The 25918-nt window shown below is 38.8% G+C and overlaps 1 protein-coding gene across 1 annotated transcript in view; it reads left to right on the top strand.

The window, feature by feature from the left end:
- Positions 1-1649: 1649 nt before the first annotated feature.
- LOC134207863 (calcium/calmodulin-dependent protein kinase type II alpha chain) overlaps positions 1650-25918 on the top strand; it is a 186871-nt gene continuing 162602 nt past the window's right edge. The window contains exons 1-2 of the mRNA XM_062683815.1: positions 1650-1862; positions 1921-2141. The gene's annotated coding sequence lies outside the window, so the exon portion shown is untranslated. The remainder of the gene's footprint in view (positions 1863-1920; positions 2142-25918) is intronic.

The following is a 25918-nucleotide window of genomic DNA, read 5'->3' as shown; positions in this document are numbered from 1 at the left end:
TAGCAATCTCATTCGGCATCTTCTGGGCGAGCAACAAACTAGTAATCACTTCTTTTGCGTACATTTTTACAAATTTGCAATAAAACAATTACAATCTCTCGGTGCGGCATTTCAAAGTAAACATAAACAAATATACTTTCAACAGAAATTAGTCACTAGCTAGTCGAATTAACCCAATATTCAAGTTTAAACATTTTCGCATTATTTTCTGCCGCACCCTGTAAGGATCAAAATATAGTTTTAATGGATCATTTTCCAAAAAATATTCTTTATGAAATCTCCTGAACTATTTTATGGATTTATGGTAGCGTTTTATGGAATATTTGGATGTTATTAATGGATCGTTTTTCATTTTTGTATGGATCCGTTTTTATTGTTTATACGCAAAAGTATGTTTTGCAAATGTAAACGGAGCGGTTTGTACAAGATGTCGCCGTTCTTTGGCTTAATTGTGAAATCAAGTTAGCAATTTATTCTCACAGATATATTCAACAACGCTTTTATCACTTGTCATAAGACGAGTTCATACAATCCCATTGAATTCCACCACTTAATTGTATCTTGACAGATACGTATTTCGACCTCAACAGTAAGGCCGTCTTCAGTGTCTCGTACTTGACTCGACTTCGAAGTCGAGTCAAGTACGAGACACTGAAGATGGCCTTACTGTTGAGGTCGAAATACGTATCTGACAAGATACAATTAAGTGGTGGAATTCAATGGGATTGTATAAACTCGTCTTATGACAAGTGAAGACATTCCACTAAAAAGCTCAAAACAATTTTCTTATCAACGCTTTTATGTTTGAACTACATTTATGATGTATTTCATACATAAATAATGACAAGAAAAGTGATAGATGTAGTCGAATCTATCACTTTCCAGAATTCTTTCACGAACTGGCTGTGTACGTGTAGACTGGACTAGACTAGAATAGTTGCAACAAGTGAAATGTTCAGTAGTGAAACAAGTTATGCTGCTTGGGTAGCTATTCCCATTGAGCACAAACGAAACCGCGAGGAATTCCGACGATCAGGTGTTGAATGCGGGCCATTTGAAAAAAAATTCGTTCGTCTTGGGTCTTGGAAGGATAAAAGGGCGTTCTAGGACGAATTCCTTAATTTCCTGAAGCACAATTCTCAAATTTTCTGAAAGATTTTTCGGAAAAAATGCTTATATTTGCCTGCCATATCTCGAGTTTAGTACCTGCCTATTTGGAATGATTGAATGAGAAGGATTAATCAGTAAGAGCGAGTGTGCGAGTCGTGACCTAAATGATCGTTGTACTTCCTTCCAAAAGTGAAATTTTTCCAACCAGATACGGATTCTTCCTCACCGTAACGTCGCCAGCGGCACAACTTTTGGTCACTTTGGACCATTTGCTCCACGAGTGACTGTTGAGTTGCATTGTGCTCATCAACTCCGTGTCACTTCACGAGTCGAGCAAGGTGCGTGTCTCGCTGCGAAAGTGTGTATGTGCATTTTTAGGAACGCGCAAGTGTGTTGGTTGCTGCCACTCTTCGGTGGGTACTCTCGACCAAAACGGAAAGCAAAAGTGCATAGATATCTATACGTTTGTAGTTCGTCTGAAATTCAGTAGCAGCCAGTAGAAGTACACAGGCCAGAACAGAGAACAGACTGCCAGTGTCAGTCAGTGGAGCGAGCTTGCCAACCCTGCCATCAACCCGTGTCCATCGTCATCTGTACGAGCAACCGAGGAGCAGGCCGTGAGAAAAGAGAAAGCACCGAGAACGTCGCCTGCTTCGTCGGCCTCCGTCAGTGTGGTGGATGAGTGTGCAAATATCTATCAGTGGTGATATCTGGTGAAGAAGCGATACACACTTCTATTGTGCTCTTGGGGTGTAATAAAAAAATAACCATTCAAGCCGAGAAAATAGTGACACCTCTGTTACTTTTCAGGATTAAAGCCTAAAGTGCAACGTGAGTGGAAGAGAATTTGCCTGTGGAAACGCTAATCTCCATCGCGAGAAGAACCGTACATTGTTCGATTGCAAGTGTCGTGAAAAAAAAACCCCTGGTGAAAAAGGACAGTCAGCGGGAGAAAATTTCAAAGTGGAAAATTCACAAGGTGGCAGAAAGTCGACTCCGGAGTAGCAGTCAAACCGTAGCATCTAGCAAAGGTATGTCAGTAGATTTAATTTTCCCATCCATGGCCGCTCTACAGGTATCCGCACCTTCTATTATGGAGTGGGATTCCCGGAACAGAAAATCAATCCATGGCTTGCAGGGATCTCCAAATCAGATCTCAAATATCAATTTAGATTTTCTTCCTCCGATAGGAGAGTCTCCCCGTCCTTCCGCCCTTGCCGTGCTGTCTCGCAACCCCTTTCTGATCTTTTCTCTTCGAATCCCCGGGTCCCTTTACCATCATTTGGGGGCTGGCTGCCGATGGTACTGTCGTCTTTTCTTGTGGGGTAAAATTATTACGACCCAATTTTCCTCAATTTTTTTCTCATTTTCATGCTCTCCCTCTCTCTAGCGTTGACTTTTCTACTCTATGTGCTTCCATCCCAGTTGTCCCCGAGTTGGGATGTTAATATTGACTGTTATTTTTGTATAAATAATAGGGCCAGTGCGCAGCAACCGGATGGTGGACCTGCGCAGTAGGCGACGACGGGATTTTCACGTTTCCGCCTGACTTCATGTCTCGTCGTCGCCTGCCTCGCCGTGTGTCCGCTGCGACAACAACAACAACAACAACGTCGATAACTCGACACAACACAGTTTCCTCCGAAAACGGAAGAGAATTTGACAAAAGATTTTAGCTGTTTATGGACTGTGCCTTCACAAGCGCACCGTTCCTTGGTTGTATGAAGGTCTGCTCTCCGTACGGGAGAGTGCGAGTCGCGAGATAAGTCGTTCACATCAGAAGCAAGGAGCGATGCGGAGAACGAAGCTAATAAATGGTCTCGGTCAGTCGCATCAAGAGGGCTGCTGGGCCGATATTATCGTCGTTTCGCGCTCTCCAGAAAACCATCATGGTTGGTAAACAACGCCTGGTTTTTCTTTCGAACTCAGGGGCGCAGATGAACTTATCTACCGTGCGTCTCCATCGGTTGTTGTCTCATGGCGAGCTTCATCAAACGGTAAAAGTGCATTTCGCAAGCAACTAAAGTGCGGAATCGTTTTGAGCACCGCAATCAAAATCTTGCAAAGCCAACTTTTCAAACAATATCAGTCGTTTATATGATATTATATCGTGTTTGATACAGGCAGAAGTTTTATTTTCCATATGACGTTAAAATATGTAATGAAACAGTTCCAGAAATCTTATTTTTTTCTACTCTGGTAAAAAATCATGGTTATTTTTTTAATTATTTGGCTAGGTCGAATGGAATGTTACATAAAATTATTTCCAATTTATATTGGATTTTTATACTCCAAAATGTCAGATTTGTTATCGCGAACACGATTACAATTGCCTAACACTTTCCAGTAAACCGTTTTGCGGTGTACAATTTTGTCCTATGCTATAATTTTTCGATATTTTCTCCAAAAAAAAATCTGCTTCCCTAAATCTGAAAAGTTTCCTAATTCTGAAAGTTTTTCCTAAATTTCCACGGGTGATCTCCTCGGAAAACCACGTCAACTTAATTTGAATACTAGCTGGCCCGTCGAACTCCACCCAGCCCAAAATTAATTAATTTATAAATGCTACATTTGGTTCCATTTGCTTTTTAGTTCTCGAGTTGGAAATTAGTATTTTATTTATATAGCAGCCCCCTTCCTTCAAGCTAAAATTTGATTTGGGAAATATGACCTTACACCTTACTGTGGATTACAATTTCCTGGATGGTATTCTGATGATGACGTCGGATATTTCGTTCCAAAATATTGCATCATCTGAGTGGGAGCTACCAAAATATTATCATCCCAGGTCTGCAACGGAAAATCTACTTAACAAATGATAATTGGGATGGCTACTGGATTTTGCTTTCAAGAGTGGATATAAATTAAAAATTAAACCCTTCTGTCTCTTATAAATTAACCGTCATCATCAGTTTGCAATGGTGGTTTTACAGTACTTAACAGATTGTACCCTGTTTGGCATAAAGTCGTTTGGCATAATGTCCGTTTGACATAATGAATGGTCGTTTGGCATAAGGTCATTTGTTATAATTGTTATTTGAGCTATGTAATGGATAAGATTTATTGAACCATTCAGTTACGTGGTTTCCTTACATGATAATTGGAAACGGTATTGTACGGCGTGACAAATTAAGAATAAAGCCCTTAACCTACCAGCAAGATAGATTACATTGAATTAAATTGACATTGGTTGCTTGTTTTGTTTTTCATGTAAGGAAAAGCCAAAAAACTTGCCCATTTTTCCCTTTTATTATCAAAAGGTTTCTAAGAAAGAATCATATCTCCCCTTGCATTGAACCGAGCAAACCAAATGCTCGAATTGAAATAAGGGGCCATATCCTCTCTGGCTTCTGCTGGGAAAATGCATCCTTTGAAAAAAGAGATCATTACTTCCCTTTTCTTAAGCCAACAAATGCCTGAATTGAAGAAAGAAATCAGATCGTCCCTTGCCGTCTGCCGGGCAAATGCATCCGTCAAAAGAAGGGAAATGTCTTCCCGTGTCTTGACCTAAGCAATTTGAACTAAGGCCACTACCCCCAACGCCATTCCCCCCAATGACATCACCCCGAGTGGGACACTACCCCGAATGAGCCGAGTAAATGCTTGAATTGAAAGAAGGAAGCATATCATCTTTTGCCTTCTGCTGGACCTTTTGACATCCTTTGAAAAAAGGAATCATATCTTCCCTCGCCTTCCCAACTTTATTTTAGTATCCCGAGGCAAAACAATTGCATGGAACAACTGCCCTGATATGTAAAGCAACTTTATCCAATGGAAATCAGCAGGAAATCGATAATTTCAGCGTTAACTTTTGGTTTTTGTACAGGGGGTCCATTATACGCACGAGGTCCATTACTAGCACTTACTCACTACGTTCTGTAATCGGTTTCTTTAATAACAGAAAATGGGGTAGGGAGTGAATGCTAGTAATGGACCCCGTGCGTATAATGAACCCCTGAACAAAATCCCAAATTAAACGCTGAAATCGACTTTTTTCTGCAAACTTCCGCCGGGAGGAGTTGCTTCATGTAAGAGGACAGCAGTTCCATACGTTTGTTATAAACAGGGAAGAAGGAAATTAGTTATATTAACTAATTTGTAAATGTAAATATGCTGAAGGGTTCATTACTAGCACAGAAGGGGGGTCCATTATAGGCACGAGGAACATGTGGGAATGGAACATGTAAATCAAATGCGGGGACCATAATACGTATATAAACAAACTCGACGTTGCGTATTATGGACCCGGGGGTGGCCAATAGTGAAAATTAATGTTTTAGCTGGTTTAGGTACTAAACACGATGCTGATACCTGTTGCTTGTCACCTGGTGCAGCAGAACTACAATTTGTTGAGGCTCGCTGTAGCGAAGCGATTGAAGTAATCTTTAGTCGTTAAGGGGTCCACTACTAGCACTCACTCCCTAGAAACGCTGTGCAGCATCGTTTCTGATGTTCCTTCTTGTAAAAATATGCCTGAAATATGTCTACAAGACCATCTTTGGCGGTGTGCAAGAAGACGGTGTGTGGCGGCGAAGAATGAACCATGAGCTCGCCCAACTCTACGGCGAACCCAGTATCCAGAAGGTAGCTAAAGCCGGAAGGGTACGATGGGCAGGACATGTTGCAAGAATGCCGGACAGCAACCATGCAAAGATGGTGTTCGCTTCCGATCCGGCAGGTACGAGACGGCGTGGAGCGCAGCGAGCGAGATGGGCAGACCAGGTGCAAAACGACTTGGCGAGCGTGGGGCGTATCCGAGGATGGAGAGATGCGGCCTCGAACCGTGTATTGTGGCGTCAAATTGTTGATTCAGTGTTATCTGTTTAGATGTAAACTAAATAAATGAAATGAATGTCTACAAGTGGAAGCCATGATGCAATCAATATACCTACAGATAGGACCTTAGAAGCCATGTGTATGATTCAACCATCTAGATTTGTTTAAATTGTTTAAATTCTTAGTTCTCTAAATTGTCCTGTAGTTCAGACCAATTGAGCTTGAGCTCGATGACCGCACAGTTCGTAGTTGCTACTCCGTGATTGACCAGAACAATCAAAATTGCACAGGGAATCAATAGTTGGGACTTGGGATTAGCTCTCCAACGTCATTGTACACAGATCGAGAGTTCAGTAATTAATGGATCGAAAACGGTGCCGGCCACGTCCTTACGGTCATCTGGGATTGGAAGGAATAGTTGGTATGACATGTGTTGTTACTAAAGACCGAGATCACCTCTGCATCTCCACAGTTGTTACAGGAGGGATTTATGCTAGTTGGATTGGGTAATTAGTTGCACAGATCAGGATTCACCTTGGTAAGTGATGCGACCCATGTAATCTCAAAAAGATAAAAAAAACATGCTTTGTATTATTTTGATCAAGAGTTTAATGCTAACGTAAGTCGTATAATAACATAATAACATAATAACGAACCACTCAAAGATTTTTCTTTAATACGAAAACGAGAAGCATGCTTGAAACCAATGTGTATGATACGAGTATAGAAAGTTTACACATGTTGTGGAAAGCCGTAAAAAGAATGGAGCATGTCTTTTACAATCAAAAGTTGCTCTAAAGCGTCTTATTCCCCAGCGTTTAGCCTTTTCAGACTCTCTAGACGGTCCTACTATGGATTCCAAACTAGGAAGTTGTCATGAAACTTTCAAACAAATAGACCTTGTGCTGTATTCACTTCAAAATGTTTACATCTAAGATGAATGTTTGATTATTAAATATCCCAAATATGCAATTACAGCACAAAAGGAGCCACCAACATCTTTCATAGTGACATGGACCATAACTACATAATAAGAGAAAAAATGGAGAGCCTTCGGTGCTTTAATTCATTTATTCTGAAAATAATAGATGAGTACTCTTTTGAACTACATATCGGAAGGGCAATGGTGAAATGCTGGATATATTGGGCAACTCTAAAGACTTTGAAGACGGGGTAACTTTAACAGAACATGAAATATTCCTAACTCAAGCAACCAGAAGTTCGGATAAGAAGGGGATGTTTTGGCTAATCAGATCGCATTTTAAGTATTTTTTTTGTTGTATGGTGGGAGCGTAAAAGTTTTGTTAAGGTGCTTCGAGTTGAATACGAACACATTTAAGTACAATTTGAACTTCTGGTTGCTTGGGAAGTCTTGATGAAAAGTTTTTTTTTCAAATTCATACTCTTCAAAAATCGAGATTGAATTTGTACGTTTTGCATGATGTATAAAATATATTTGACATATATGTATCGTGTTAAATTAACCATACATGAGTTCTATATGAAATATACAGCCATTGGAGAGGAGAAAATGTATATATATATATATATATATATATATATATATATATATATATATATCTATATATATAAATACACCAAGCTTGTATTTCCAAACAAGAAATATTCCTCTTTTTTGATAGAAAACCAGAAAACAAAATTTGTTAAATATATAAAATATACATAAAAAAGAAAATCAAAATATTGACAATGTAGGGTTTCTTACCCCATTCCCGGCCTAACATGCGTACGACTGCATTATTCAATCGATATTTATGACAGGAAGCATCTTTTCCTGAATTTTGTGGGCTGTATAAGACTGTATTGGGGTTCACTTCTGCTTAAAAATAGCTATTCGTGCTAAATATCGTTCAAAAAAGCTTTTATTTGATTTCATTTAACGAGAAGCAGCACTCATTTCAGTCATAGCGATTGCCATTCCGGCATACCATAAAACCAATTCCCGGCCTAAGCCAAATTTCACTCAATCTCTCAACATTTTACTCTCATTCTCTCTCGGGACGATAGAAAATGCGACGTAAACAAAAATATGCACGATCCACGACATCAAGATGCTAGATGGTATTATTCATAATCATTTTTATTTGGTTGAGAAGAAATATTTACTCATCCAAATTTCTCCCAAATACTTAAAAACAATATGTTTTCACCTTTTGAAATTGAGAGAATTATAAATAACATGATAGCGTCAACGTATTCGACAGTTTTTCTATTTACGATGAAGGATCATTTTGATAATCCTGGCCTTTCGGCAGCACGGTGCGGCTAGAAGTTCTTGAGCCGAGGTGAATTTTTGTTCGGTTTGAGGATACATTTTTAAATGTATTCTAATATGTTTATAAAAGTCCTGGTGAAACAAACAAATAGGAAGGATCGAAGTGCGTTAGTTTAGAATCATTGTGTGGTGTTTAACAGCTTCAAGCAATGATTGTATCAAGAACTGTGACGATTTTCAGGTAGGTGTTTAAATGATGATACCGTTTTGTAAAAGTGGAAAGAATCACTCCGGCTCAGTGGTGTGGCATCGGAGAGCGAAATTTTGAAACCCACATTTTTATTTTCTACAATTGGATCAATTAGGAGTAAAACAAGTGATTGAAAAATATTGAGTATTGTGAAAAATAAATAGGAGATTTTTTAAAAATTATCAATCATAATCCTACGGCTTCCAAACAGTATAAATCATTAGTTTTTTGTGCAGTGAGCCGGGAACCGGGTCCATAGGCCCAAGTAGTGATTTACCCTATGAAAAGAAGCGACCGATTTTTTTTTTTTTTGAACTTTTGTTTTTTGCGACAGATATCGCCAACAGGCCTATAGACTCCGACACATCCATTCAAACTGTAACTACAGTGCACGTAGCTGCACATACGGAGGTCGTTGTGAATCAGTTCCGAAAACTCTAGAAACAACAACAAACCTTTTATAATGAAATTAACAATATTTATTTTTTGTAGTTATGACAATTAAATATCAATGGTACCGATAGAAGCCACCCTACATCTACATGAGTAAACGATAAGCTTCACACTAGTTTACAGATATACATGTGTTCAGAAGAATAGCAGCGGAAACTGACTTTCATATAAAATATCCAACCCTGACAAGCCACAAACCTGCTCCCCGACAAACACCCATAAAGCCACATACCACAATTATTAAAACCCCTAGATCCAAAAATTACACACCTGGTTCAACCGTTCAAAATAATAGCAGTTTCTATTTTGAAAATATTTGAAAAACAATAGATTGAAATGTTATCAGTTGTATGTATCAGTTGTACGTTATGTATAGTTGCGTATTATATTAAAACATACGAATAGTAGGACATGGCATTTGGATTGGCCAGTATGTCATGAGCATGAGCATGAGCATTATGACCGCACAATTCGTAGTTGCTACCCGACCAGTAGATAGTAACAGATATATATCAGACCTTGTTATTCTGTTATAGCAGTTTTGTATAACAGCGGTTGTTATAAAACATGTACCATTAGTAGTTAAAATAACAAAAATTGTAACAAAATCTCTTCTAGTTTTAACAAAATTATTACTGAATATGTTATTAATTTAACAAAAATATAACTCGTTGTGTTACATAAAAAGTGGTGAAAATAGCTTGTACTATAGCAAATTATGTTCCTGAAAAGATTATGATTATCCATAATGTAGGCAATTAAGTTTGTCCAGCTGGTTCAACTTTGGATGTAGATTCAAGTTATACTGTAGGTGGTACCTCACTTTTTTTCCAATTCTTATCTACCAAAATGTAGGCAATTTTTTTTTTCGGTAGAAATAAACATAACACATTATGTTATAATCATGTTATGACGATCAAAAAAAATATTTTTCTTCCATCTTTGGCAGAGAATTTATAACAAAATTATTACAAGTTTTGTTATGTGTAACATATATTGATATAATTGTGATAAAATTTTGTTATGACTAACTAGTCGGGTACTCCGTGATTGACTGAACTTGCGAAATTGTACAGAGAACACAATGATTGGGCTTGGGATTAGCTACCCATTCTCAATGTACACGTTTCGGGAGCTCAAATATCTAAAGTCAATAACGGCACCGACCACGTCCTTACGGTCATATAGGAAGGAAAAGATTGTTAGTTCGGCTCTCGTTGCTACTAGAGACCAAGTATACCTCTGCAGCTCCACAATTGTCTTGGGATAGGCATAGGATATCGTATAAGTTACAAAGGATAATGTATCTGGATTCACTTCGGTAAGTGATGCGATCTAAGGGATGGGAAATGACATTAATACGAGTTAAAAGTTAAAAAAAACATGCACGCCCGGTGGCATATGAAAGCTAAGGAGATTCGCGTTTTGAACGACCGCACGGAAGCGCAGCACTCTGTACTCACTTGTTCGATGGCTACAGCAAGCTATTAAAGAAGTCCCTTTTTTTCGACCGCGCGCGACATGCGCATGAGCCACCGAACACAAGATAGATACTTACTTGTTCGATAGCTACTCTTATTACCGGCCGCGCAATGCAGAACAAATATTTCGGCCGATCGCGCGATCATTCTGCAGTCCGAAACAAGAGAAATCTCGCACTGAACTGATTTTTATTACCGGCCGCGCAATGCAGAACAAATATTTCGGCCGATCGCGCGATCGTTCTGCAGTCCGAAACAAGAGAAATCTCGCACTGAACTGATTTTTATTACTGGCCGCGCAATGCAGAACAAATATTTCGGCCGATCGCGCGATCGTTCTGCAGTCCGAAACAAGAGAAATCTCGCACTGAACTCGTTTGGATTTGCCAGTATTTCATAATCAAAAACTGCCACTGCCCCAAACAAGCAGACTCTCCTAACGAGTGGCCCGAAAAAAATCTACACTTAGTATACGCATGCGTACTTTAAGGTCACTCCTGACGGAATCCAATTTTCAAAATCACACTTTCGCATAAAAACCACTAGATTTTTTGGTTACGTAATTCTCGCTTAACTTTTCAAAAGGACCTAAGTAACATTTTTTTCATGAATTAATTTGAATACTGCCATCAATAGCTCTCATGTTGTTCTGATGATTGCGCTATTCAAATTAATTCATGAAAAAAATGTTACTTAGGTCCTTTTGAAAAGTTAATCGAGAATTGTTTGGCGTCGGTATCGGAATCATAGCGCCAGTGTCGGTCCGAGCATCGGCTGTCGGCGGATGCTACAGCAATTTATTACCTACACGGAGATTTTCATTTACCCAATAATGGCTACTTTTATGAGGCATCTCTTTCTCCCTGTAGAAAAATTTACCCATTTTTTGAAGTTCAGCATCATAACAGACAGATATAAAAGTACCCATTAATGGGTAAATAATGGGTTTGCTCGTAGATGAGCCCGTACATACGCTTGACTCCTCCACGGCGAGCCAACCGACGGATTGCAGGCTTGGAGATGCCCTGGATGTTATGGCGCTTGGCCCCTTCTCTGCCGCGGCCGGTTATTATTATGTTAGTGGACTACTGGTGGGTGTACGTGTCTATATGTATGCCTAGCTGGTCTATCTGTGCGATCTGAAATAGCATGCACGGGATTTGAATCCTTTGGATTATTCATCCCCAATGGTGTTATTCAAAGTTGGCGTAGCAGTTTAGTTCCGACCAAAAATTGGAACAATATTTCTTCACATGGAGGAGACAAAATCTCTTCAAGTGTGCCGCTCAAATTCATGGTCAAGCGTTATTCATTATAACTATTGCATTGGACTAGGACATGCACCCAACCGGCGGTTGTTAGATTTTCTAACAATTCTGTATAATAATCTAATAAAACCTGTATAAGAACTGGGCATATGCGAAATTTTCTTATACGAAAAATGTAAGCTATCAAACAAATATTGTTAGAAAAGCTTACAAAATTGTTAGATTCTTATACAATACTTGTATAAGAATCTAACAATGTCGCGTGTGCCCAGTTCTTATACAGGTGTTGGTAGAGTCGTATACAGAAGTGTTAGAAAATCTAACATCCGCTGGTTGGGTGTGGTTGATTGTCAGGGGATACCACAAGTGGTGCAGATTGGGGGGTATTCTTTTGTGATCCAGTAACTATGGGTGAGACGGATGTGGCCAATTCGCAATCGGGAGAGGGTTCTACGGTATTTAAAGATGTTATTATCAAGCCAAGGTAGGGTGGAAGGTTTTATTCTCCGGAATGCAGTGTTTCTTTTCGAGAACCAGCAAACCAGTTCCAACTATCTCGGGTTTTCTCCATGATCCATCTAACAGCATCTATAGATTGAATGGGAACATCCTCCCGAGAAGCATCCCGGCCAAGGTCGGCAGGCGATTTGCCCTCTCATTGCCTTAGATGCAAGAGTGACCTGGGATCAAACAGAAGACAATATTGTTGGCTAGAGCTCGCCTTTCAGCCACCTGTAGCCTCAGGGAGGAGGAACTCATTTCCCGGGAACAGTTAGCAAAGTCACTAAAAACAACAGTGGGTCTATTGTGTTGAGTGGGGTTTGGGATGGAGGGTATCATCAAATGGAGCAGGTTGGGGGAAGGGAAGAACTGATTGTCGGGATATCCTTTTGCACAAATTGAAACACTAAACACAAAACTGAATAATCTTATCAATACTTTTTTTTATTACTGGCAGTCATTTTTCTTTTCAGAGTTTTCTTTTCTTTTTTTTTTCATTATCCACACGCGTCCGTTCTCATCAATCTTCGTCACAAAACTGATCTCTCGTATTTCTTCCATGCTGAAACAGAGCTCCTCTTTTCTCTTCGCTCAGCATATATCGCGCTCTCAGCCCAAATAACGAATACGGTCTCTAACAATTGAATACAGCGCTCGTTGAATAAGAGGCATTTCAGCATTTCTAAGATTGCATATCGGAATGGTATTATAAATGTTTTTAAATATACCAATTTTTAATATCCAATTTCAATACACCCAATATTTTTTTACACGGTTGGTATTCTTTAATTTCCCGATCAACCTGATTTTTCTCAGCTTTCTAAATGCCACCTGAATTTTCTTTTTTTTTTGTGAATTTTTTCATGGGGCTAAATCATAGTTTCATAAACGCTGAAGGTCGTTATCAACTAAAACCCACCCTTGTAAAAAAGAATCGGGTGTATCATATTTTTATTCTATTATATTCCCTACATCCTTCTTCTCCCTACTCTTGAAATTTTAAACAAAAAAAACATCCATTTCTGAAAAGAGAAAAATCATTAGCATTTTATATAAGAAAAATATATTTGAAACGGGACTTACTAATAATTCACCACTTAAGCATCAAGCTGCTAAGCATTTTATCACATCGTCAAAATCATATTTCATTTCATGAAATTTTTCATCATTTCAAATGTTATTTCATCCACCTTTACGAATTTTCATTTGAGAGTTTATTTTTGCTGTCATGGAAGTTTTCCAGGCTTAAGAATTTCAATCATGCATATAAATTGAGTTTCATGCAATTATGGGTAGAGCGTACTAGGCTCTAGAAAATCAATCTAGCATCAACAACAGAAAAAATCAACAATACTCTTAGTTCATCTCAGTTTACACTTGCCAACTCCTTACAAAAGGCAATAGCTGATCTTGTTCATGCAGTCATGGGCAGAGCTTACCAGGCTCTAGATAGTCAATCTTGCATCAAAACCAGAAACTAATTCAACAATGTCTCGGTTCATCTCAGTTAACACTTTCTATCTCTATACACAAGGCAATAGCTGATCTTGTTCATGCAATCATGGATAAAGCTTACCAGGCTCTAGAAAGTCAATCTTGTATCAAAACCAGAAAATTTTCAACAATTCGCTTAGTTCACCTCAGTTTACACTTTCTATCTCTATACACAAGGCAATAGCTGATCTTGTTCATGCAATCATGGATAGAGCGTACCAGGCTCTAGAAAGTCAATATTGCTTCAAAACCAAAAAGAAATCAACAAAATTGTCAGTTAATCTATGGTTACTCTTCTTGTTCTATACACAATATCATATCTGATTTTATCATGCAGTCATACCGTCATGGAATTCATAACTCGGATATCAAAATTGCCTGTTTAGATCGATCGGATTTATTCGCATTAAACGTCCTCTCAGAGTCGCACCCACCCACTCGGAGATTGTATTTTCTTTAATTTGGTCAACCCGGATCAAACATCATCTCAAAGACGCACCAACTCGAAGATTGGATTTTCTTTTATGTGACTCGCTAGTTTTAGGGATTGAATGTACAGTTTATTAGTTTAAAGCGGGCTTGGTAGTCATAGGGCTACTGCTTCTGCCTCCTACGCGGGAGGTCGTAGGTTCAATCCCAGGTCCGTTCCATTCTCCTACTTTATATCTTTCTCTTTATTTCTCATGTTCTAGCAATCGCTAGAACTGGAAATGGACTTCCATACCGTTTCCATTACTATTCCTATACCTTCAACTTGAGTATTCTATCAGTAATCTGCTAGAATTGGAAATGAACTATAGAGCTCGTTTCCTACATCCAATTAGAAATTCCATCAGTTACCTTCTCCTATCTATCACATTGGCAGCTCGTTAACCAAGACGGACCTCTGCCTCTCCAACCTAACCCAGAAATTCCAACAAATTCCGCATGAACTCGTGGCAAGTGCAGAGGTATATTCGGCTTGCAGTGGGCGAGTGATTGCATCATCATTTCCTCCCCTTCCCTACATTGACTTGCATTCTGACGTGGCAGGCGCCAGTATGACCTAACAAATGAGATCACCAGTACTTGTACATTGAAGATGTGTGCTAGTCCCAAGCAAACATCTGTTGGTTCCTTGTGCAAGAACAGCTGATCTGGTCATAATGGAGTAGCAACTACAAGCAGTCAATCAAGCTCAAGCTCAAGCTCAAGCTTGAATGTACAGTTTATGAGTTTATCACAATAGAGCCTTAATAAAACTTTAAACGATTTTCAGTGATCTCTTAATATAGTATCCAAACGCTTAGCATTTTTTAATTATGCCATAGAAGATAAAATTAAGCGCACACCAGGGTCACACTATTGCTCTTTGTAGTAAATTTATTGAAAAACAAAACATTGCGAAAAACTGCGTCCTCAAACTACCTTTTGATATACTCAAAACTATCTTGACTAAACATGTACTGTACATTTACAAAACAGCATTATCCAGGATGAATTACGATAAAATGAAGCACTGAAACTAACACCACAAAAATTATTACAAATAAACGCTCATTTCTGATTTTTAAATTTCATGGCTACCAACTCGACAACTATTCTTTCGTTGCCGAGTCTACCCATAAGCAAAAGGTTGTGGGTTTCTTGCACCACAATTTTAAACACCATTATTTATGTAAAATAAAATATGTTCTCTACCATTACGGGAGACTGATAAGCTGATCCGTTAAAAGACAAAGTAAACAAACCAAACCTCCATTTATCAAAATTGGTGATTTTTGTTCTAGAAAAGTTCAAGAAAACAGTCATCAACTTACGTGTATTATTGGTTGCAGAAGCATCATTGAGCAGACACATTTTCCTTTAACAACAATCTGAAAATGGCTTAACAAACACTATTTTCCACTTTGCTGCACAAAGGTTATTATTTCCGCATAAAAGTTCCATAAATGGCACCAAAAATTGGGAGCACACAACTTCTACCGACCATGCCATTGTCGGGATTTCCTTTTGCACAAATTGAAACACTAAACACAAAACTGATTAATCTTATCAATACTTTTTTTTATTACTGGTAGTCTTTTCTTTTCAAAGTTTTTTTTTTCTTTTTTTTTTCATTATCTACACGCGTCCGTTCTCATCAATCTTCGTCACAAAACTGATCTCTCGTATTTCTTCCATGCTGAAACAGAGCTCCTCTTTTCTCTTCGCTCAGCATATATCGCGCTCTCAGCCTAAATAACGAATACGGTCTCTAACAATTGCTAAGAATGCATATCGGAATGGTATTATAAATGTTTTTAAATATACCAATTTTTAATATCCAATTTCAATATCATATTTTTTATTCTATTCTATTTCCTACAAATACGTTATGCTGAAAATTGCGAAAAGTCTGGAGTTTATTAGGCAAAGATATTAGCATTTTACTGGAGTGTTGTAGGGGTGAATTTATTTCTTTTCAAAGGTAAAAGAAACGAAATTTGCTCAAACCCCATTTCAGAGCAATGCTAATAACTTAGCCGGGCAAACTCTAATCTTCTCGCGGTTTTCTGCATAACAATCTGTATTAAATTCTTCAATATCTGAATGAGTATCATAGTTCTTCATCGTAAGTTGTGCCGTCCAACTGCAATTAACTGTTTTTGGTTGTTTCTGCATACATATTTGCATATAAACTTACAACGAGTTTAGCACTGCCCAAACGTTGACCGATTTCAAATAGGACCGAATAAGAAGGCGGCCCATCAAAAAAATTGGAAAAAGTTTTTCCCATACTAATTTGAGCCACCCTAATGTAGAGCTTAGTCTTTGTTTCCGAAGCTTCTAACAGTGGTTCCAATAAATGTTGTTGCAATAATCTTGGATTATCATTACATTGATTGCTAAGCTATTTATTTCAAGCGCTTCTCTTTTTCTTGGTTCAAGATTTTTTATGTCTACGATTGCTTATTCCTGTTTAGTTATAACAACAATTGAAAATCCATTAAAACCACTGTTGGCACATCCAACGATGCACTGTTCACTAAACCGCAGATCTTACGTTGTTTCTGTGCATCCCTGCATCTTTTTCCTAGAGAGTTCTTCAAAAATTGTTGGGTAGGATTGTCGGACCTCTCTGGAGAATCGCTCAAGGTTTAGAAACCTTAACCATGCCTTAAGTATCTGTACCTTTTGGTTTCCAATTTTAATTTCCAGCTATTCCCCCCAGGTGAATGCAATGATCAATACAAACCATGTTATTAGTTCTGCTATACCATTCGTATTACTGCAACGCGATGTTGAATGGCAGGCACGAAATATCATTACTAGAGCTAGTCATAGGGTCGGTGCATTACCAGGCCACCTGAGTGACTTCTAAACGTACTGAAGGATTGGATGGGTTCGAATATCACATTCTACTTTGGTGATGGTGTTCTAGCTCACCGTTCACTGGGGTACGTATCTTAGGCTCTGTCTCATTTGGAGAATTAAACCGAAATTAAACTTAAAAGTGACATTTCAATAATTATCAAATAACCCTGCCCGCAGAGCAAGATTACTTTGACAGATATCGAATCATTTTTATCAATGTCTTATTGAATTGCTGGCTAGCACCAGCCATTCTTATGACTGGGTGATTTTTAAATTTCCGAACTGTCACTTTTAAGTTTAATTCTCCAAATGAGACAGAGCCTTAACGAGCGCTCGCTACGTGGCTGGATCCAGCAATGGCTGACGGGACACAACAGAAATTGGTGATAAAATGGCGGTACAGCTGGTTTAACGAATTCTGGAGCTGATTCTCGACTACAGCTGCTTGCAAAAGGCGTAGTTAACCGACGTTAGTAAAGCAGTAAAGCCGCCATTTGTTGAGCTGAGGGTGGTAATGGTAATTAGGGCCACGGTTCGAGAGCTTTGTCCTCCTTTATATGTATTTATGGACTAGAGGAGCAATGGCGCTTCTTCAAAAATATATTTCGGATTTCATTTACGTTCACCTGACAAGCGGTCTCCTGACAAGCCAATCAGAAGGCTGTCTTAATAAAAATATCGCAAAAAGTCCTATCGAAAGGACATTCAAGGATCAGTCTCAACCCATCAGTAGTGCGGAGTGGGTTTAATCACATGAACATTTTTTCCACAAGCACGACTGATCTACACGCTTGCATGTTTCAAAGTGAAAGTTAATTACTCGCCAAATGTCGCAGAACCCTTAAGCCCGTCCATCACGGTATTGTTCTATCATAATTTGATTTTTTTACGGTTTCAACTTTGAAGAGGTGATTCAGGATCGAAATCTGCTGGTAGTTTTCCACATTCTGTGTATTCCCCGTTTTGTGAATACGATTGATGCAAGCTTTCAATCATCAGGAAATACTCCCTCAGTCAAGGATCGGTTGAAGATTACAGTAATTGGTGGAAGGGCACAAAGTTTGATGAAAGCGGGTGGTAAGCAATTGGACTTTTGATTCATCTACAGAGCTGCGAGCCTCAAGAATGTTGGGGTTTTCGGAGGTGGCCAGAGGAAGACGGGGACCGTATTGAACTCGTTCATACATCTCCTTGGCATTCTTTAAATTATTCATGTTTCCTAATTTTTTGTCGCGGAAGTAACGTTTTCTACTTTTTCTTATGAGATTGCGCAGGTTACGGAGCTGAGATATCCACCATGGTTGGTTGAAGCGATAAGAAAAAACATCGTACTTTAAAAGGAATATTTTCTCGAATGATTTGTTCGATGCAGTTGTAGTGATCGAGTAGAGTAATTGATTCCAGTCTTCCAGTCTGAGCGATTCGTGAGCAGATGATCTGCTGATCACAGCGATTGAAGTCACAGTCTTTACCAAGCACCGAAGTTGATTCTACTGCATTATCAAAAGTCCACAACTAAAATAAATGGCTTTAGGTGTGCATCTAATTTTAAAATGACAGATTTAGACCTAAACAGATCTGCGATACATGGGCCATTTACGAAAACCAAATTAACATTTTGCTGTTCGCGTTTAGATTGTTTGATAGTACAAGCCAATTGATATCATTGGCCCTACGAGAGCAAGTTCCTTTTTGGTTGTAGCGTTGATTGACAAGTATCCAGTATGGACTCAGAAAATTTTTATGACCAAAACACTATTTTCAATCAATTACAAGAACGGAACCATTACATATATGTGATTGAATCAGTGGTTTTCGGATTAATGCTTGTTCCAAATCTGACTTTAATAACTTCAAACTTATTTCTGCAATCAAGCACCAAGCACTATTGCAAACTTTTCTTTTATCACATTAAATATTCGTGAATCAAAACTCATTACATAGATTTTAAATCTGAACATCCTTCTGGGGAAACGCATCTTTGTCTACAAAATCTATCTCCCGCCCAATTTGAATCACTTCTGTAGATTAGTTTCAGTTTCTCTAATTATAAATTTTGAATTTATGCGAATGCGTTAAGTTCTAATATTATCCAGAGTTGTTATAATATGGTATAAAACAATGTAGGGTTCTACAAGTTTGAACCAGCATCAGAAGTTATAGATGAGATGAGCGGTGGCGATCTTTTAATAGACAATTTGATTATCGTTCAAACATTCTTCTTCTTCTTATTGGCATTACATCCCCACACAGAGCCGCCTCGCAGCTTAGTGCTCACTTAAGCACTTCCACAGTTATTAACTGCGAGGTTTCTAAGCCAAGTTACCATTTTTGCATTTGTATATCATGAGGCTAGCACGATGATACTTTTATGCCCGATACAATTTTCAATCCAAAAATTGGCTAGACCGGCACCGGGAATCGAACCCAGCCACCCTCAGCATAGTCTTGCCTTGTAGCCGCGCTTCTTATCGCACGGCTAAGGAGGGCCCAAACATTCTATCTGGCATAAACAACGCAGTTGATGAACTGTTTTCTCCTACAATCAAAATTTGTGAAATAATGAAATTCTACACAATAATAAATAAAATAAATTTTCATCGTTGACAAAGTTCGAAAAACCCCTCATATCAACTTTGGTTCATTGAAAATCAATCCATTTTATTTTCATTCCTTCCATACACATATTTTGTGTCAAACTATTGCATTAGTATTCAGAACAGCCTCTAAATCGTTATTGTTGATGAGCTATCGTTTTATCCCATCCAGCGTTAAATCATTTTCCGGTAGAGCCTGCTAAACCTTCTACTACTCCGGCAGGCTGCTGGCTGAGCAAAACGGTAACGGCATCCAAGATGTTTTGAAGGTGCAAATCATTGAGCTGCATTTTTTCGCTCCTTGCAATCTCGAGCCAATTGCCTTGCGAGGGAATATCACACATCGGACTGGACTCGCATCTGTACTACAAAAAATAGAGGTCTTGAGAGAACTCGTTACGAGTATCACGTAGAGCACACATTGATACGTTTTGAGACACCACTCTTAACTTATTTTCACTTCTACACAACTATCCATAAATTGATCACGTCTACGTGTGAAGTGAATGTGAATGAATTATCTACTTCAATATTCAATTGTCCGTCATGACAATTGTGACAAATTTAATGTAGACTATTACATACTTCAATGTTAAGTAGGTGAAGCCCATTTAGAACAGAGGTGACAATCCACATAATCCGCTTGAAGAAGCACGCATAGCATAATGCGAAAATGGCATACTTTCCCAGTCGGTAATTGCCTTCCAGCGCCATCATTTTCACCTTCTATCGTCGTTACGGCAGTTCCTCCTTTATTTGTTGATTTGTTCAAATGACAGCGGACTGGGCTTAAAAAAGCAGACTTAACCTGATTCTTCAAGTTTCAAGCTTCTTCGTCCCTTTGGCCCAACAACATTGTTATGATCCACAGTCATGTCATTCACCGATAGTCCTTCTGGGAACGACTAAATCATCCCTTTTTCCGAAGTCCGCGTTCCTCGCGAAATAAAGCCCTACAGGCGACGAAGCCGGTCCCATATATGACAATAATGGTGTGACACTTGTTCGGTCGCTAGCTAGCCATTCTCTCGGAAGGCTGCTTAAGAATTCATGATCAAGTACCCGGGTCCGTCTTAAATAGTTAACCGTGGTTAATGCCATTCACGAGGAGCATCCGTGCTTGGGTTGGCTCCCAATGCACATCAACTTTACCACCTTTATGGTGTGACAGTCTGGCGAAGCTACTCCGGATGGCATGGCATGCTGTGTTCTTCAAACGACGGATATCTCACCGAGCAGTCAGTCTTTCAACCCAACAACCCAACATACCACCCGCGTCGGTCTTGGTAGACACTTTTCTTCGCCAACTTGGATTGGGTTGTGGATTGAGTTTTAAGGTGATGGTACCGTTGGCGACACAATTTGACAATTTGAAATTTACTTTTTGCAAACGCTGCTTGATGCTTGTCCCAACTCCTAGATTGGATATTCACCTTAAAAGAGTGATGTTCCATCTCATATCCTATGTAACGGACAAACGTCGACTATGACGATGAAGACGAGGACGGTGCATGAAGGGGATAACACATTATGTTGTGGGGAGTCGTCGACCGGTCGGGTGGCTGCTGGGTTATGTAGAAAGCAGCACCCAACGACCCGAGTCGAGCGCTCGGTGCGGTGCAGAGCGAGCGAACGTGCCTGAGCTGCCTCCTGTGCCGGCAAGCCCGATTACTTAGGATAAGCAAATTTTGGCGTGGAAAGCTACTTGGCAACCATACATATAGTGACGATGCTAAGGTTTGCCTTCGAAATGCTTTTCCATAATTTTTCTATCTTTACTGCTAACGTCAAACGGTGATGCGGTGGAATGGCTTGGAAGGAGATACTCTGACTTTGGATTCCCATAGGGACGGATGACTCGATTGAATTAGGAATGAGTTGATGTTTTTCCTCCAAGTTGTCGACAAAGGCTTATGCAAAAATAATCGCTTACATTCTCGTTCCAGGCGAACCACATTACCCTAGAGTAGACTATGGAAATTGGTCAATTTATTTTTTAAAATTTTGTCTCTTACGTCTATTTGGATAAAAGGTAGCAGCTATTATTATTAATTTTATTGTATTTTTATTTGTTTCGATAAAAGTAGACAAAATTATTCATAGAGCTTGGTATGTGACTATGGAAACCAGAATTCTAATGGAGAAGAATCATGTCGACGGATGCGCACGGACTTTCATCGACGTTGTCCTGGATGCAGGAGAACAAGATAAGATTGTCATGCTTTTGAGTTTTGCCAATTCATGATCGTAGCAACCACGCAACGGTTGAAGCCACTGAACTAAGAGGAACACACTTTTCGTTCCTTGCATTTTTCCTTTTCTTCTTATATTTCTAATCTAATTGTAGCAGAACACGGGAAAATTAACGCACTCATGCGAAACACTGCGGTTCAAAACAGGACGCTGACATTATGAACATTTCGGTTCGTTTGGCTCTAATTTAAAGGTTGGCGACGTACATTAATTCACATTTATTAAATTTACCTGGCATTATCTTGAGCACAACCATGGTGTCCTGAGCTGCGGAGGTTTCACAGTCGAGTTCTACTTTTAGTTTGCCTTACTGAACATATTACATATTTGCTTTTTTAATATTTGAAAGAAAATTTCGGGACCGATTTGCGATTTGGGCGTAACTCAGGGTGTCTACTACCTGGAAAAACCTGGAAAACCTGTAATTATCAGGGAATTTCTCCCCACCTGGAAAATACCTGGAATTATCAGGGAATTCCTGACATAATCAGGGAAATTTCAATACCCGGTGATCATGAGTGAAATTCATTCAAAAGATGAAAAAAATCATTGAAAATGTTTGAATACGTTGATAACGAAAATTCTAGGTGTAGTTCTCTAGTTCATTTTTCCAATTTATTTTTGCTGTACAGTATGGAATTTTATTTTGGATTTTATATCTGTATATACAATCGGATCGTTTGTTTGCAAAACCGATTACATTGATCTTATTTAATTATCTTAAAGATAACTCGTCCAGCTCAAACCTTTGTAGGGGTATGTGGCGGGACCATCATCATCATAAAAATACCAATCAAATCTATTGAAAATGTAGTGAACGTTAATGGATCGTTGTTCCGCAAAAAACGTTTTGCCATCTTCAAAAGAATTCCTGGAGAATTTCCGAGGCTATTCTTGGTGATATCTAGGAATTTATTCGGGAAATCAATTAGGGATTACTTTGTAAATTCTTTTGAGTATTCCCTCGAAAATTCTTTTCGAATATATTAAAAAATACTAAATTAGTTAGGATTTTTCAAAGCAAGTCCTGGTGGAACTTCCGAAGGAATTTTGTGATCAGTTTTCCAAGGAATTTTTCAGAGAAATCACTAATAGAGTGTCTATAAGAATGATTAGCAATTTTTTAAATTATTTCTGGAGGAATTTCCAAGATAAAAACCAAAAAGAATTCCCGGAGGAATTTCAAAACGAATTTCCAGACGACTTTTCGTTAGTTTCATTAATAAATTCCCGAAAGGGAACTTGAAGGGATTTTCAAAAAAAAAGTGTAAAGTGATTTGTGAAGGGTTTTTTTTCTAAAGTAATTCTTGGAAGAATAGCCGAAGGAATCCCGAATGGATTTTTCAAAGGAGTTTCTAAAGGTATTCTCGAAGAATTTACAAAAAATCTTAAAAGCTAAATTTCCTCAAGATTCTTCTGAATGAGTTCCTAAAAAATCCCTAGGAATTTCAAAATAATACCCGAAGCATTTTCCGAAGGTTTTACAGTAAAGCAGTAATAGAACGCTAGTGGCGCTGTAACCATTGAAATTATTCTGCCAAAATATGCTTCAATAAGCTTAATAGACTATTCAGATTACGATTAGATTATTTATCGTAATAAATATCGTGTTAAAGCTGAGAAAGAAAATTGAATGTATGGGGATGGCATCAGGTTGTTATTATGTTAAGCATAAAATGCCCCAAAAACAGCCCACGACATAAGGTATTATCTGTCCAGTTAGAATCCGGAATCATTTATTGTATTGCAGCGGCACGGAAAGTGACCGCTGCAAGAATTATTTTACAGCGGTATGTCCACCTAGGCGCCCACTTTCTGTGGTATAAATTTCATGGTGTTTCGTGCAGCGAGTCAAAAATTATTCCAGATAGAAGCCGAGAGGAGAGAAAAAATTCTGCACACCCCCGTTGATATTCCTGCTCGACGGTGGAACCTACGTCAAAATAAATTTAGGATAGCCTCCTGGCCAAAAGTTTGCTTTTATGGACAAATTTGCCAAATGATTTGGCGAGGGATATGCAGCTGTAGAGCAGAGACAATAGAGGTAATAAACTATAGAGGACGATTGTCGCTGCGGTTCCCTTTGTTATCGTCCCCAAACATGTTGGGTACCTATCTGTCAAAACGTACTGATTTTTCCTTCGTTGACATTTAGTGCCCTATCCTCGCCAGCAAAAGATGTTTCGCCAGTGACGACAGCGACAATGTTCCTCTATAGTTTAATACCTCTATTGCAGAGACCAAAGTGTTCGTGACGAATAAGACGATGGACTCTAAACTGTACAAGGAAGAATGACTCAAAAACCGCGTACCGTCGTCGGGGGTGACAATGGGTCAAATGGGGGTGAGAATGGGTCACTGTTTCAACTACTTAGAATGCTTGTAGAATGGATTGAATGTATTTGAGGGCAAGAAGACTAAAATATAAGAGACATTTTTGAACGATTTTGCGCTACGACCTCCAGGCTTCCGGTGAGAGCGATGACCCATTCTCACCCCCAGACCCATTGTCACCCCCGATGGCGGTACTAAGTTTCATGAAAGCCCATGAAGGTCCCGTGATGATTTGGCGAGTTGCAACTACAGCCGGGAAGTCGCCCAGTTGTACCACAATAATAACGTAGATTTCAACAATAAAAACATAATCCACCTAACTGCCCGCAGTTTAGGCCCATCGAGACATTTTGGGCAATAAAGAAGCGGAAGCTTGAGAAAAGTGGATGAACAGCTCGGGACGCGACTCAGATGGCCAAAATATGGAACAAATGTGCCAAGGAAGTCGTCTCCGGAGGTGTGCAGCGTTTGGTGAGAGGAATAAAGAAGAAAGTGCGAATTGTCCCAAGAAAACTAGAAATGATTTGCATTTATTTTTTTTCCTTGAAGTACAGTAAATTAACTTTGTTTTAATGTATTGACCTTATTTGTGTGTCAATCCGATACCTAGATACAGATGTTTTATTATTCCGAATTCTAAATGGAAATAGCTTTATGCCTTCCGTCATGGACCCAAGCAATTGCATCATGTTTTTGCATCAACACATTTCCTAAAGGAGTTTTTGTAAGAAGTTCTGAAGGATTTCCTAAAGAAATTTCCAAACATATTTCCGGAACAATTCCTTAAGAAGTTTTCTTAAGTTTCTTTAAAAAACAGCTGAAATAAAATTCAAAGAAATTTCCGAAAGAATTATTAACCAAATTTACAAAGAAATTCCTGAAATAAATTTTAGAAGAATATCTGATGAAATTTGCAAAGTATTTTATAAAGGTATTTCCGAGGGATTTTCACAAGACATTTTCGAACACCGAACACCTAAAGGAATTTAAAAAAAAATCGTGAAGAATCGTCAAATGCATCTTTGAAGGAATTTGCGGAACAATTCCTTGAGATGTTTTCTAAAGTTTTAGCAAAGAAAATTTCAAATTAAATCTTGGAGGAAGTTCTGACCAATTCTTAAAATCCGGAGGATTTTCCGATGGAATATATGGAGAAAATTCCACGTTTGTTTTTACCTGGAAATTAATGTAAAACACCTGGAAAAAACCTGGAAAAATCAGGGAATTTTGTTTTCACAGATGAGTAGACACCCTGTAACTTATTTTGTAAACAAACATTGAAAGGCGAATTCCTGCTAAATCAAGCATTTCATGAGCAAACCACGGTATGGATCCGACAGATTAAGCTTTCCTCTACCAGATAAGGGAATACGTTTGGGATAAAAACGCTGGCATTCGCCGGAATCCATGGAACAATGTTTGTTTACAAAATAAGTTACGCCCAAATCACAAATTAGTCCCGATTTAGCTTGATTTTCCACGCCTTCTTGTGCCTGCTGGGTCAAAAGCGAACTACATCTTTGCAGGGTTGCTGTCCGACATTCTTGCAACATACTCTGCCCATCGTACTTTTCCAGATTTAGCCACCCTATGGATACTGGATTTGCCGTAGAGCTGGACGAGCTCGTAGGTTCATCCTTCGCCACCACACACCGTTGTTTTGCACACCGTCAATGATAGTTCTAAGAGAGGATGTTATCGATCATTTAGTAATTTGCGTTCGATTATTTAGTAGTTTGTCAAAAACTCATTCTAGAAGCTGAATTTCAAAATGTGTTGTATGGTGGACTTCTAGTGCAAAGGTTTTTCTACAACTCTGCCCAATGGTT

The sequence above is a fragment of the Armigeres subalbatus genome, chromosome 1 (assembly GCF_024139115.2).
Source record: "Armigeres subalbatus isolate Guangzhou_Male chromosome 1, GZ_Asu_2, whole genome shotgun sequence".
In the NCBI taxonomy this organism is placed as follows: Eukaryota; Metazoa; Arthropoda; class Insecta; order Diptera; family Culicidae; genus Armigeres; species Armigeres subalbatus.
Note: the sequence above shows the minus strand (reverse complement) of the source record. Positions and strands in the feature narration are given on the sequence as shown.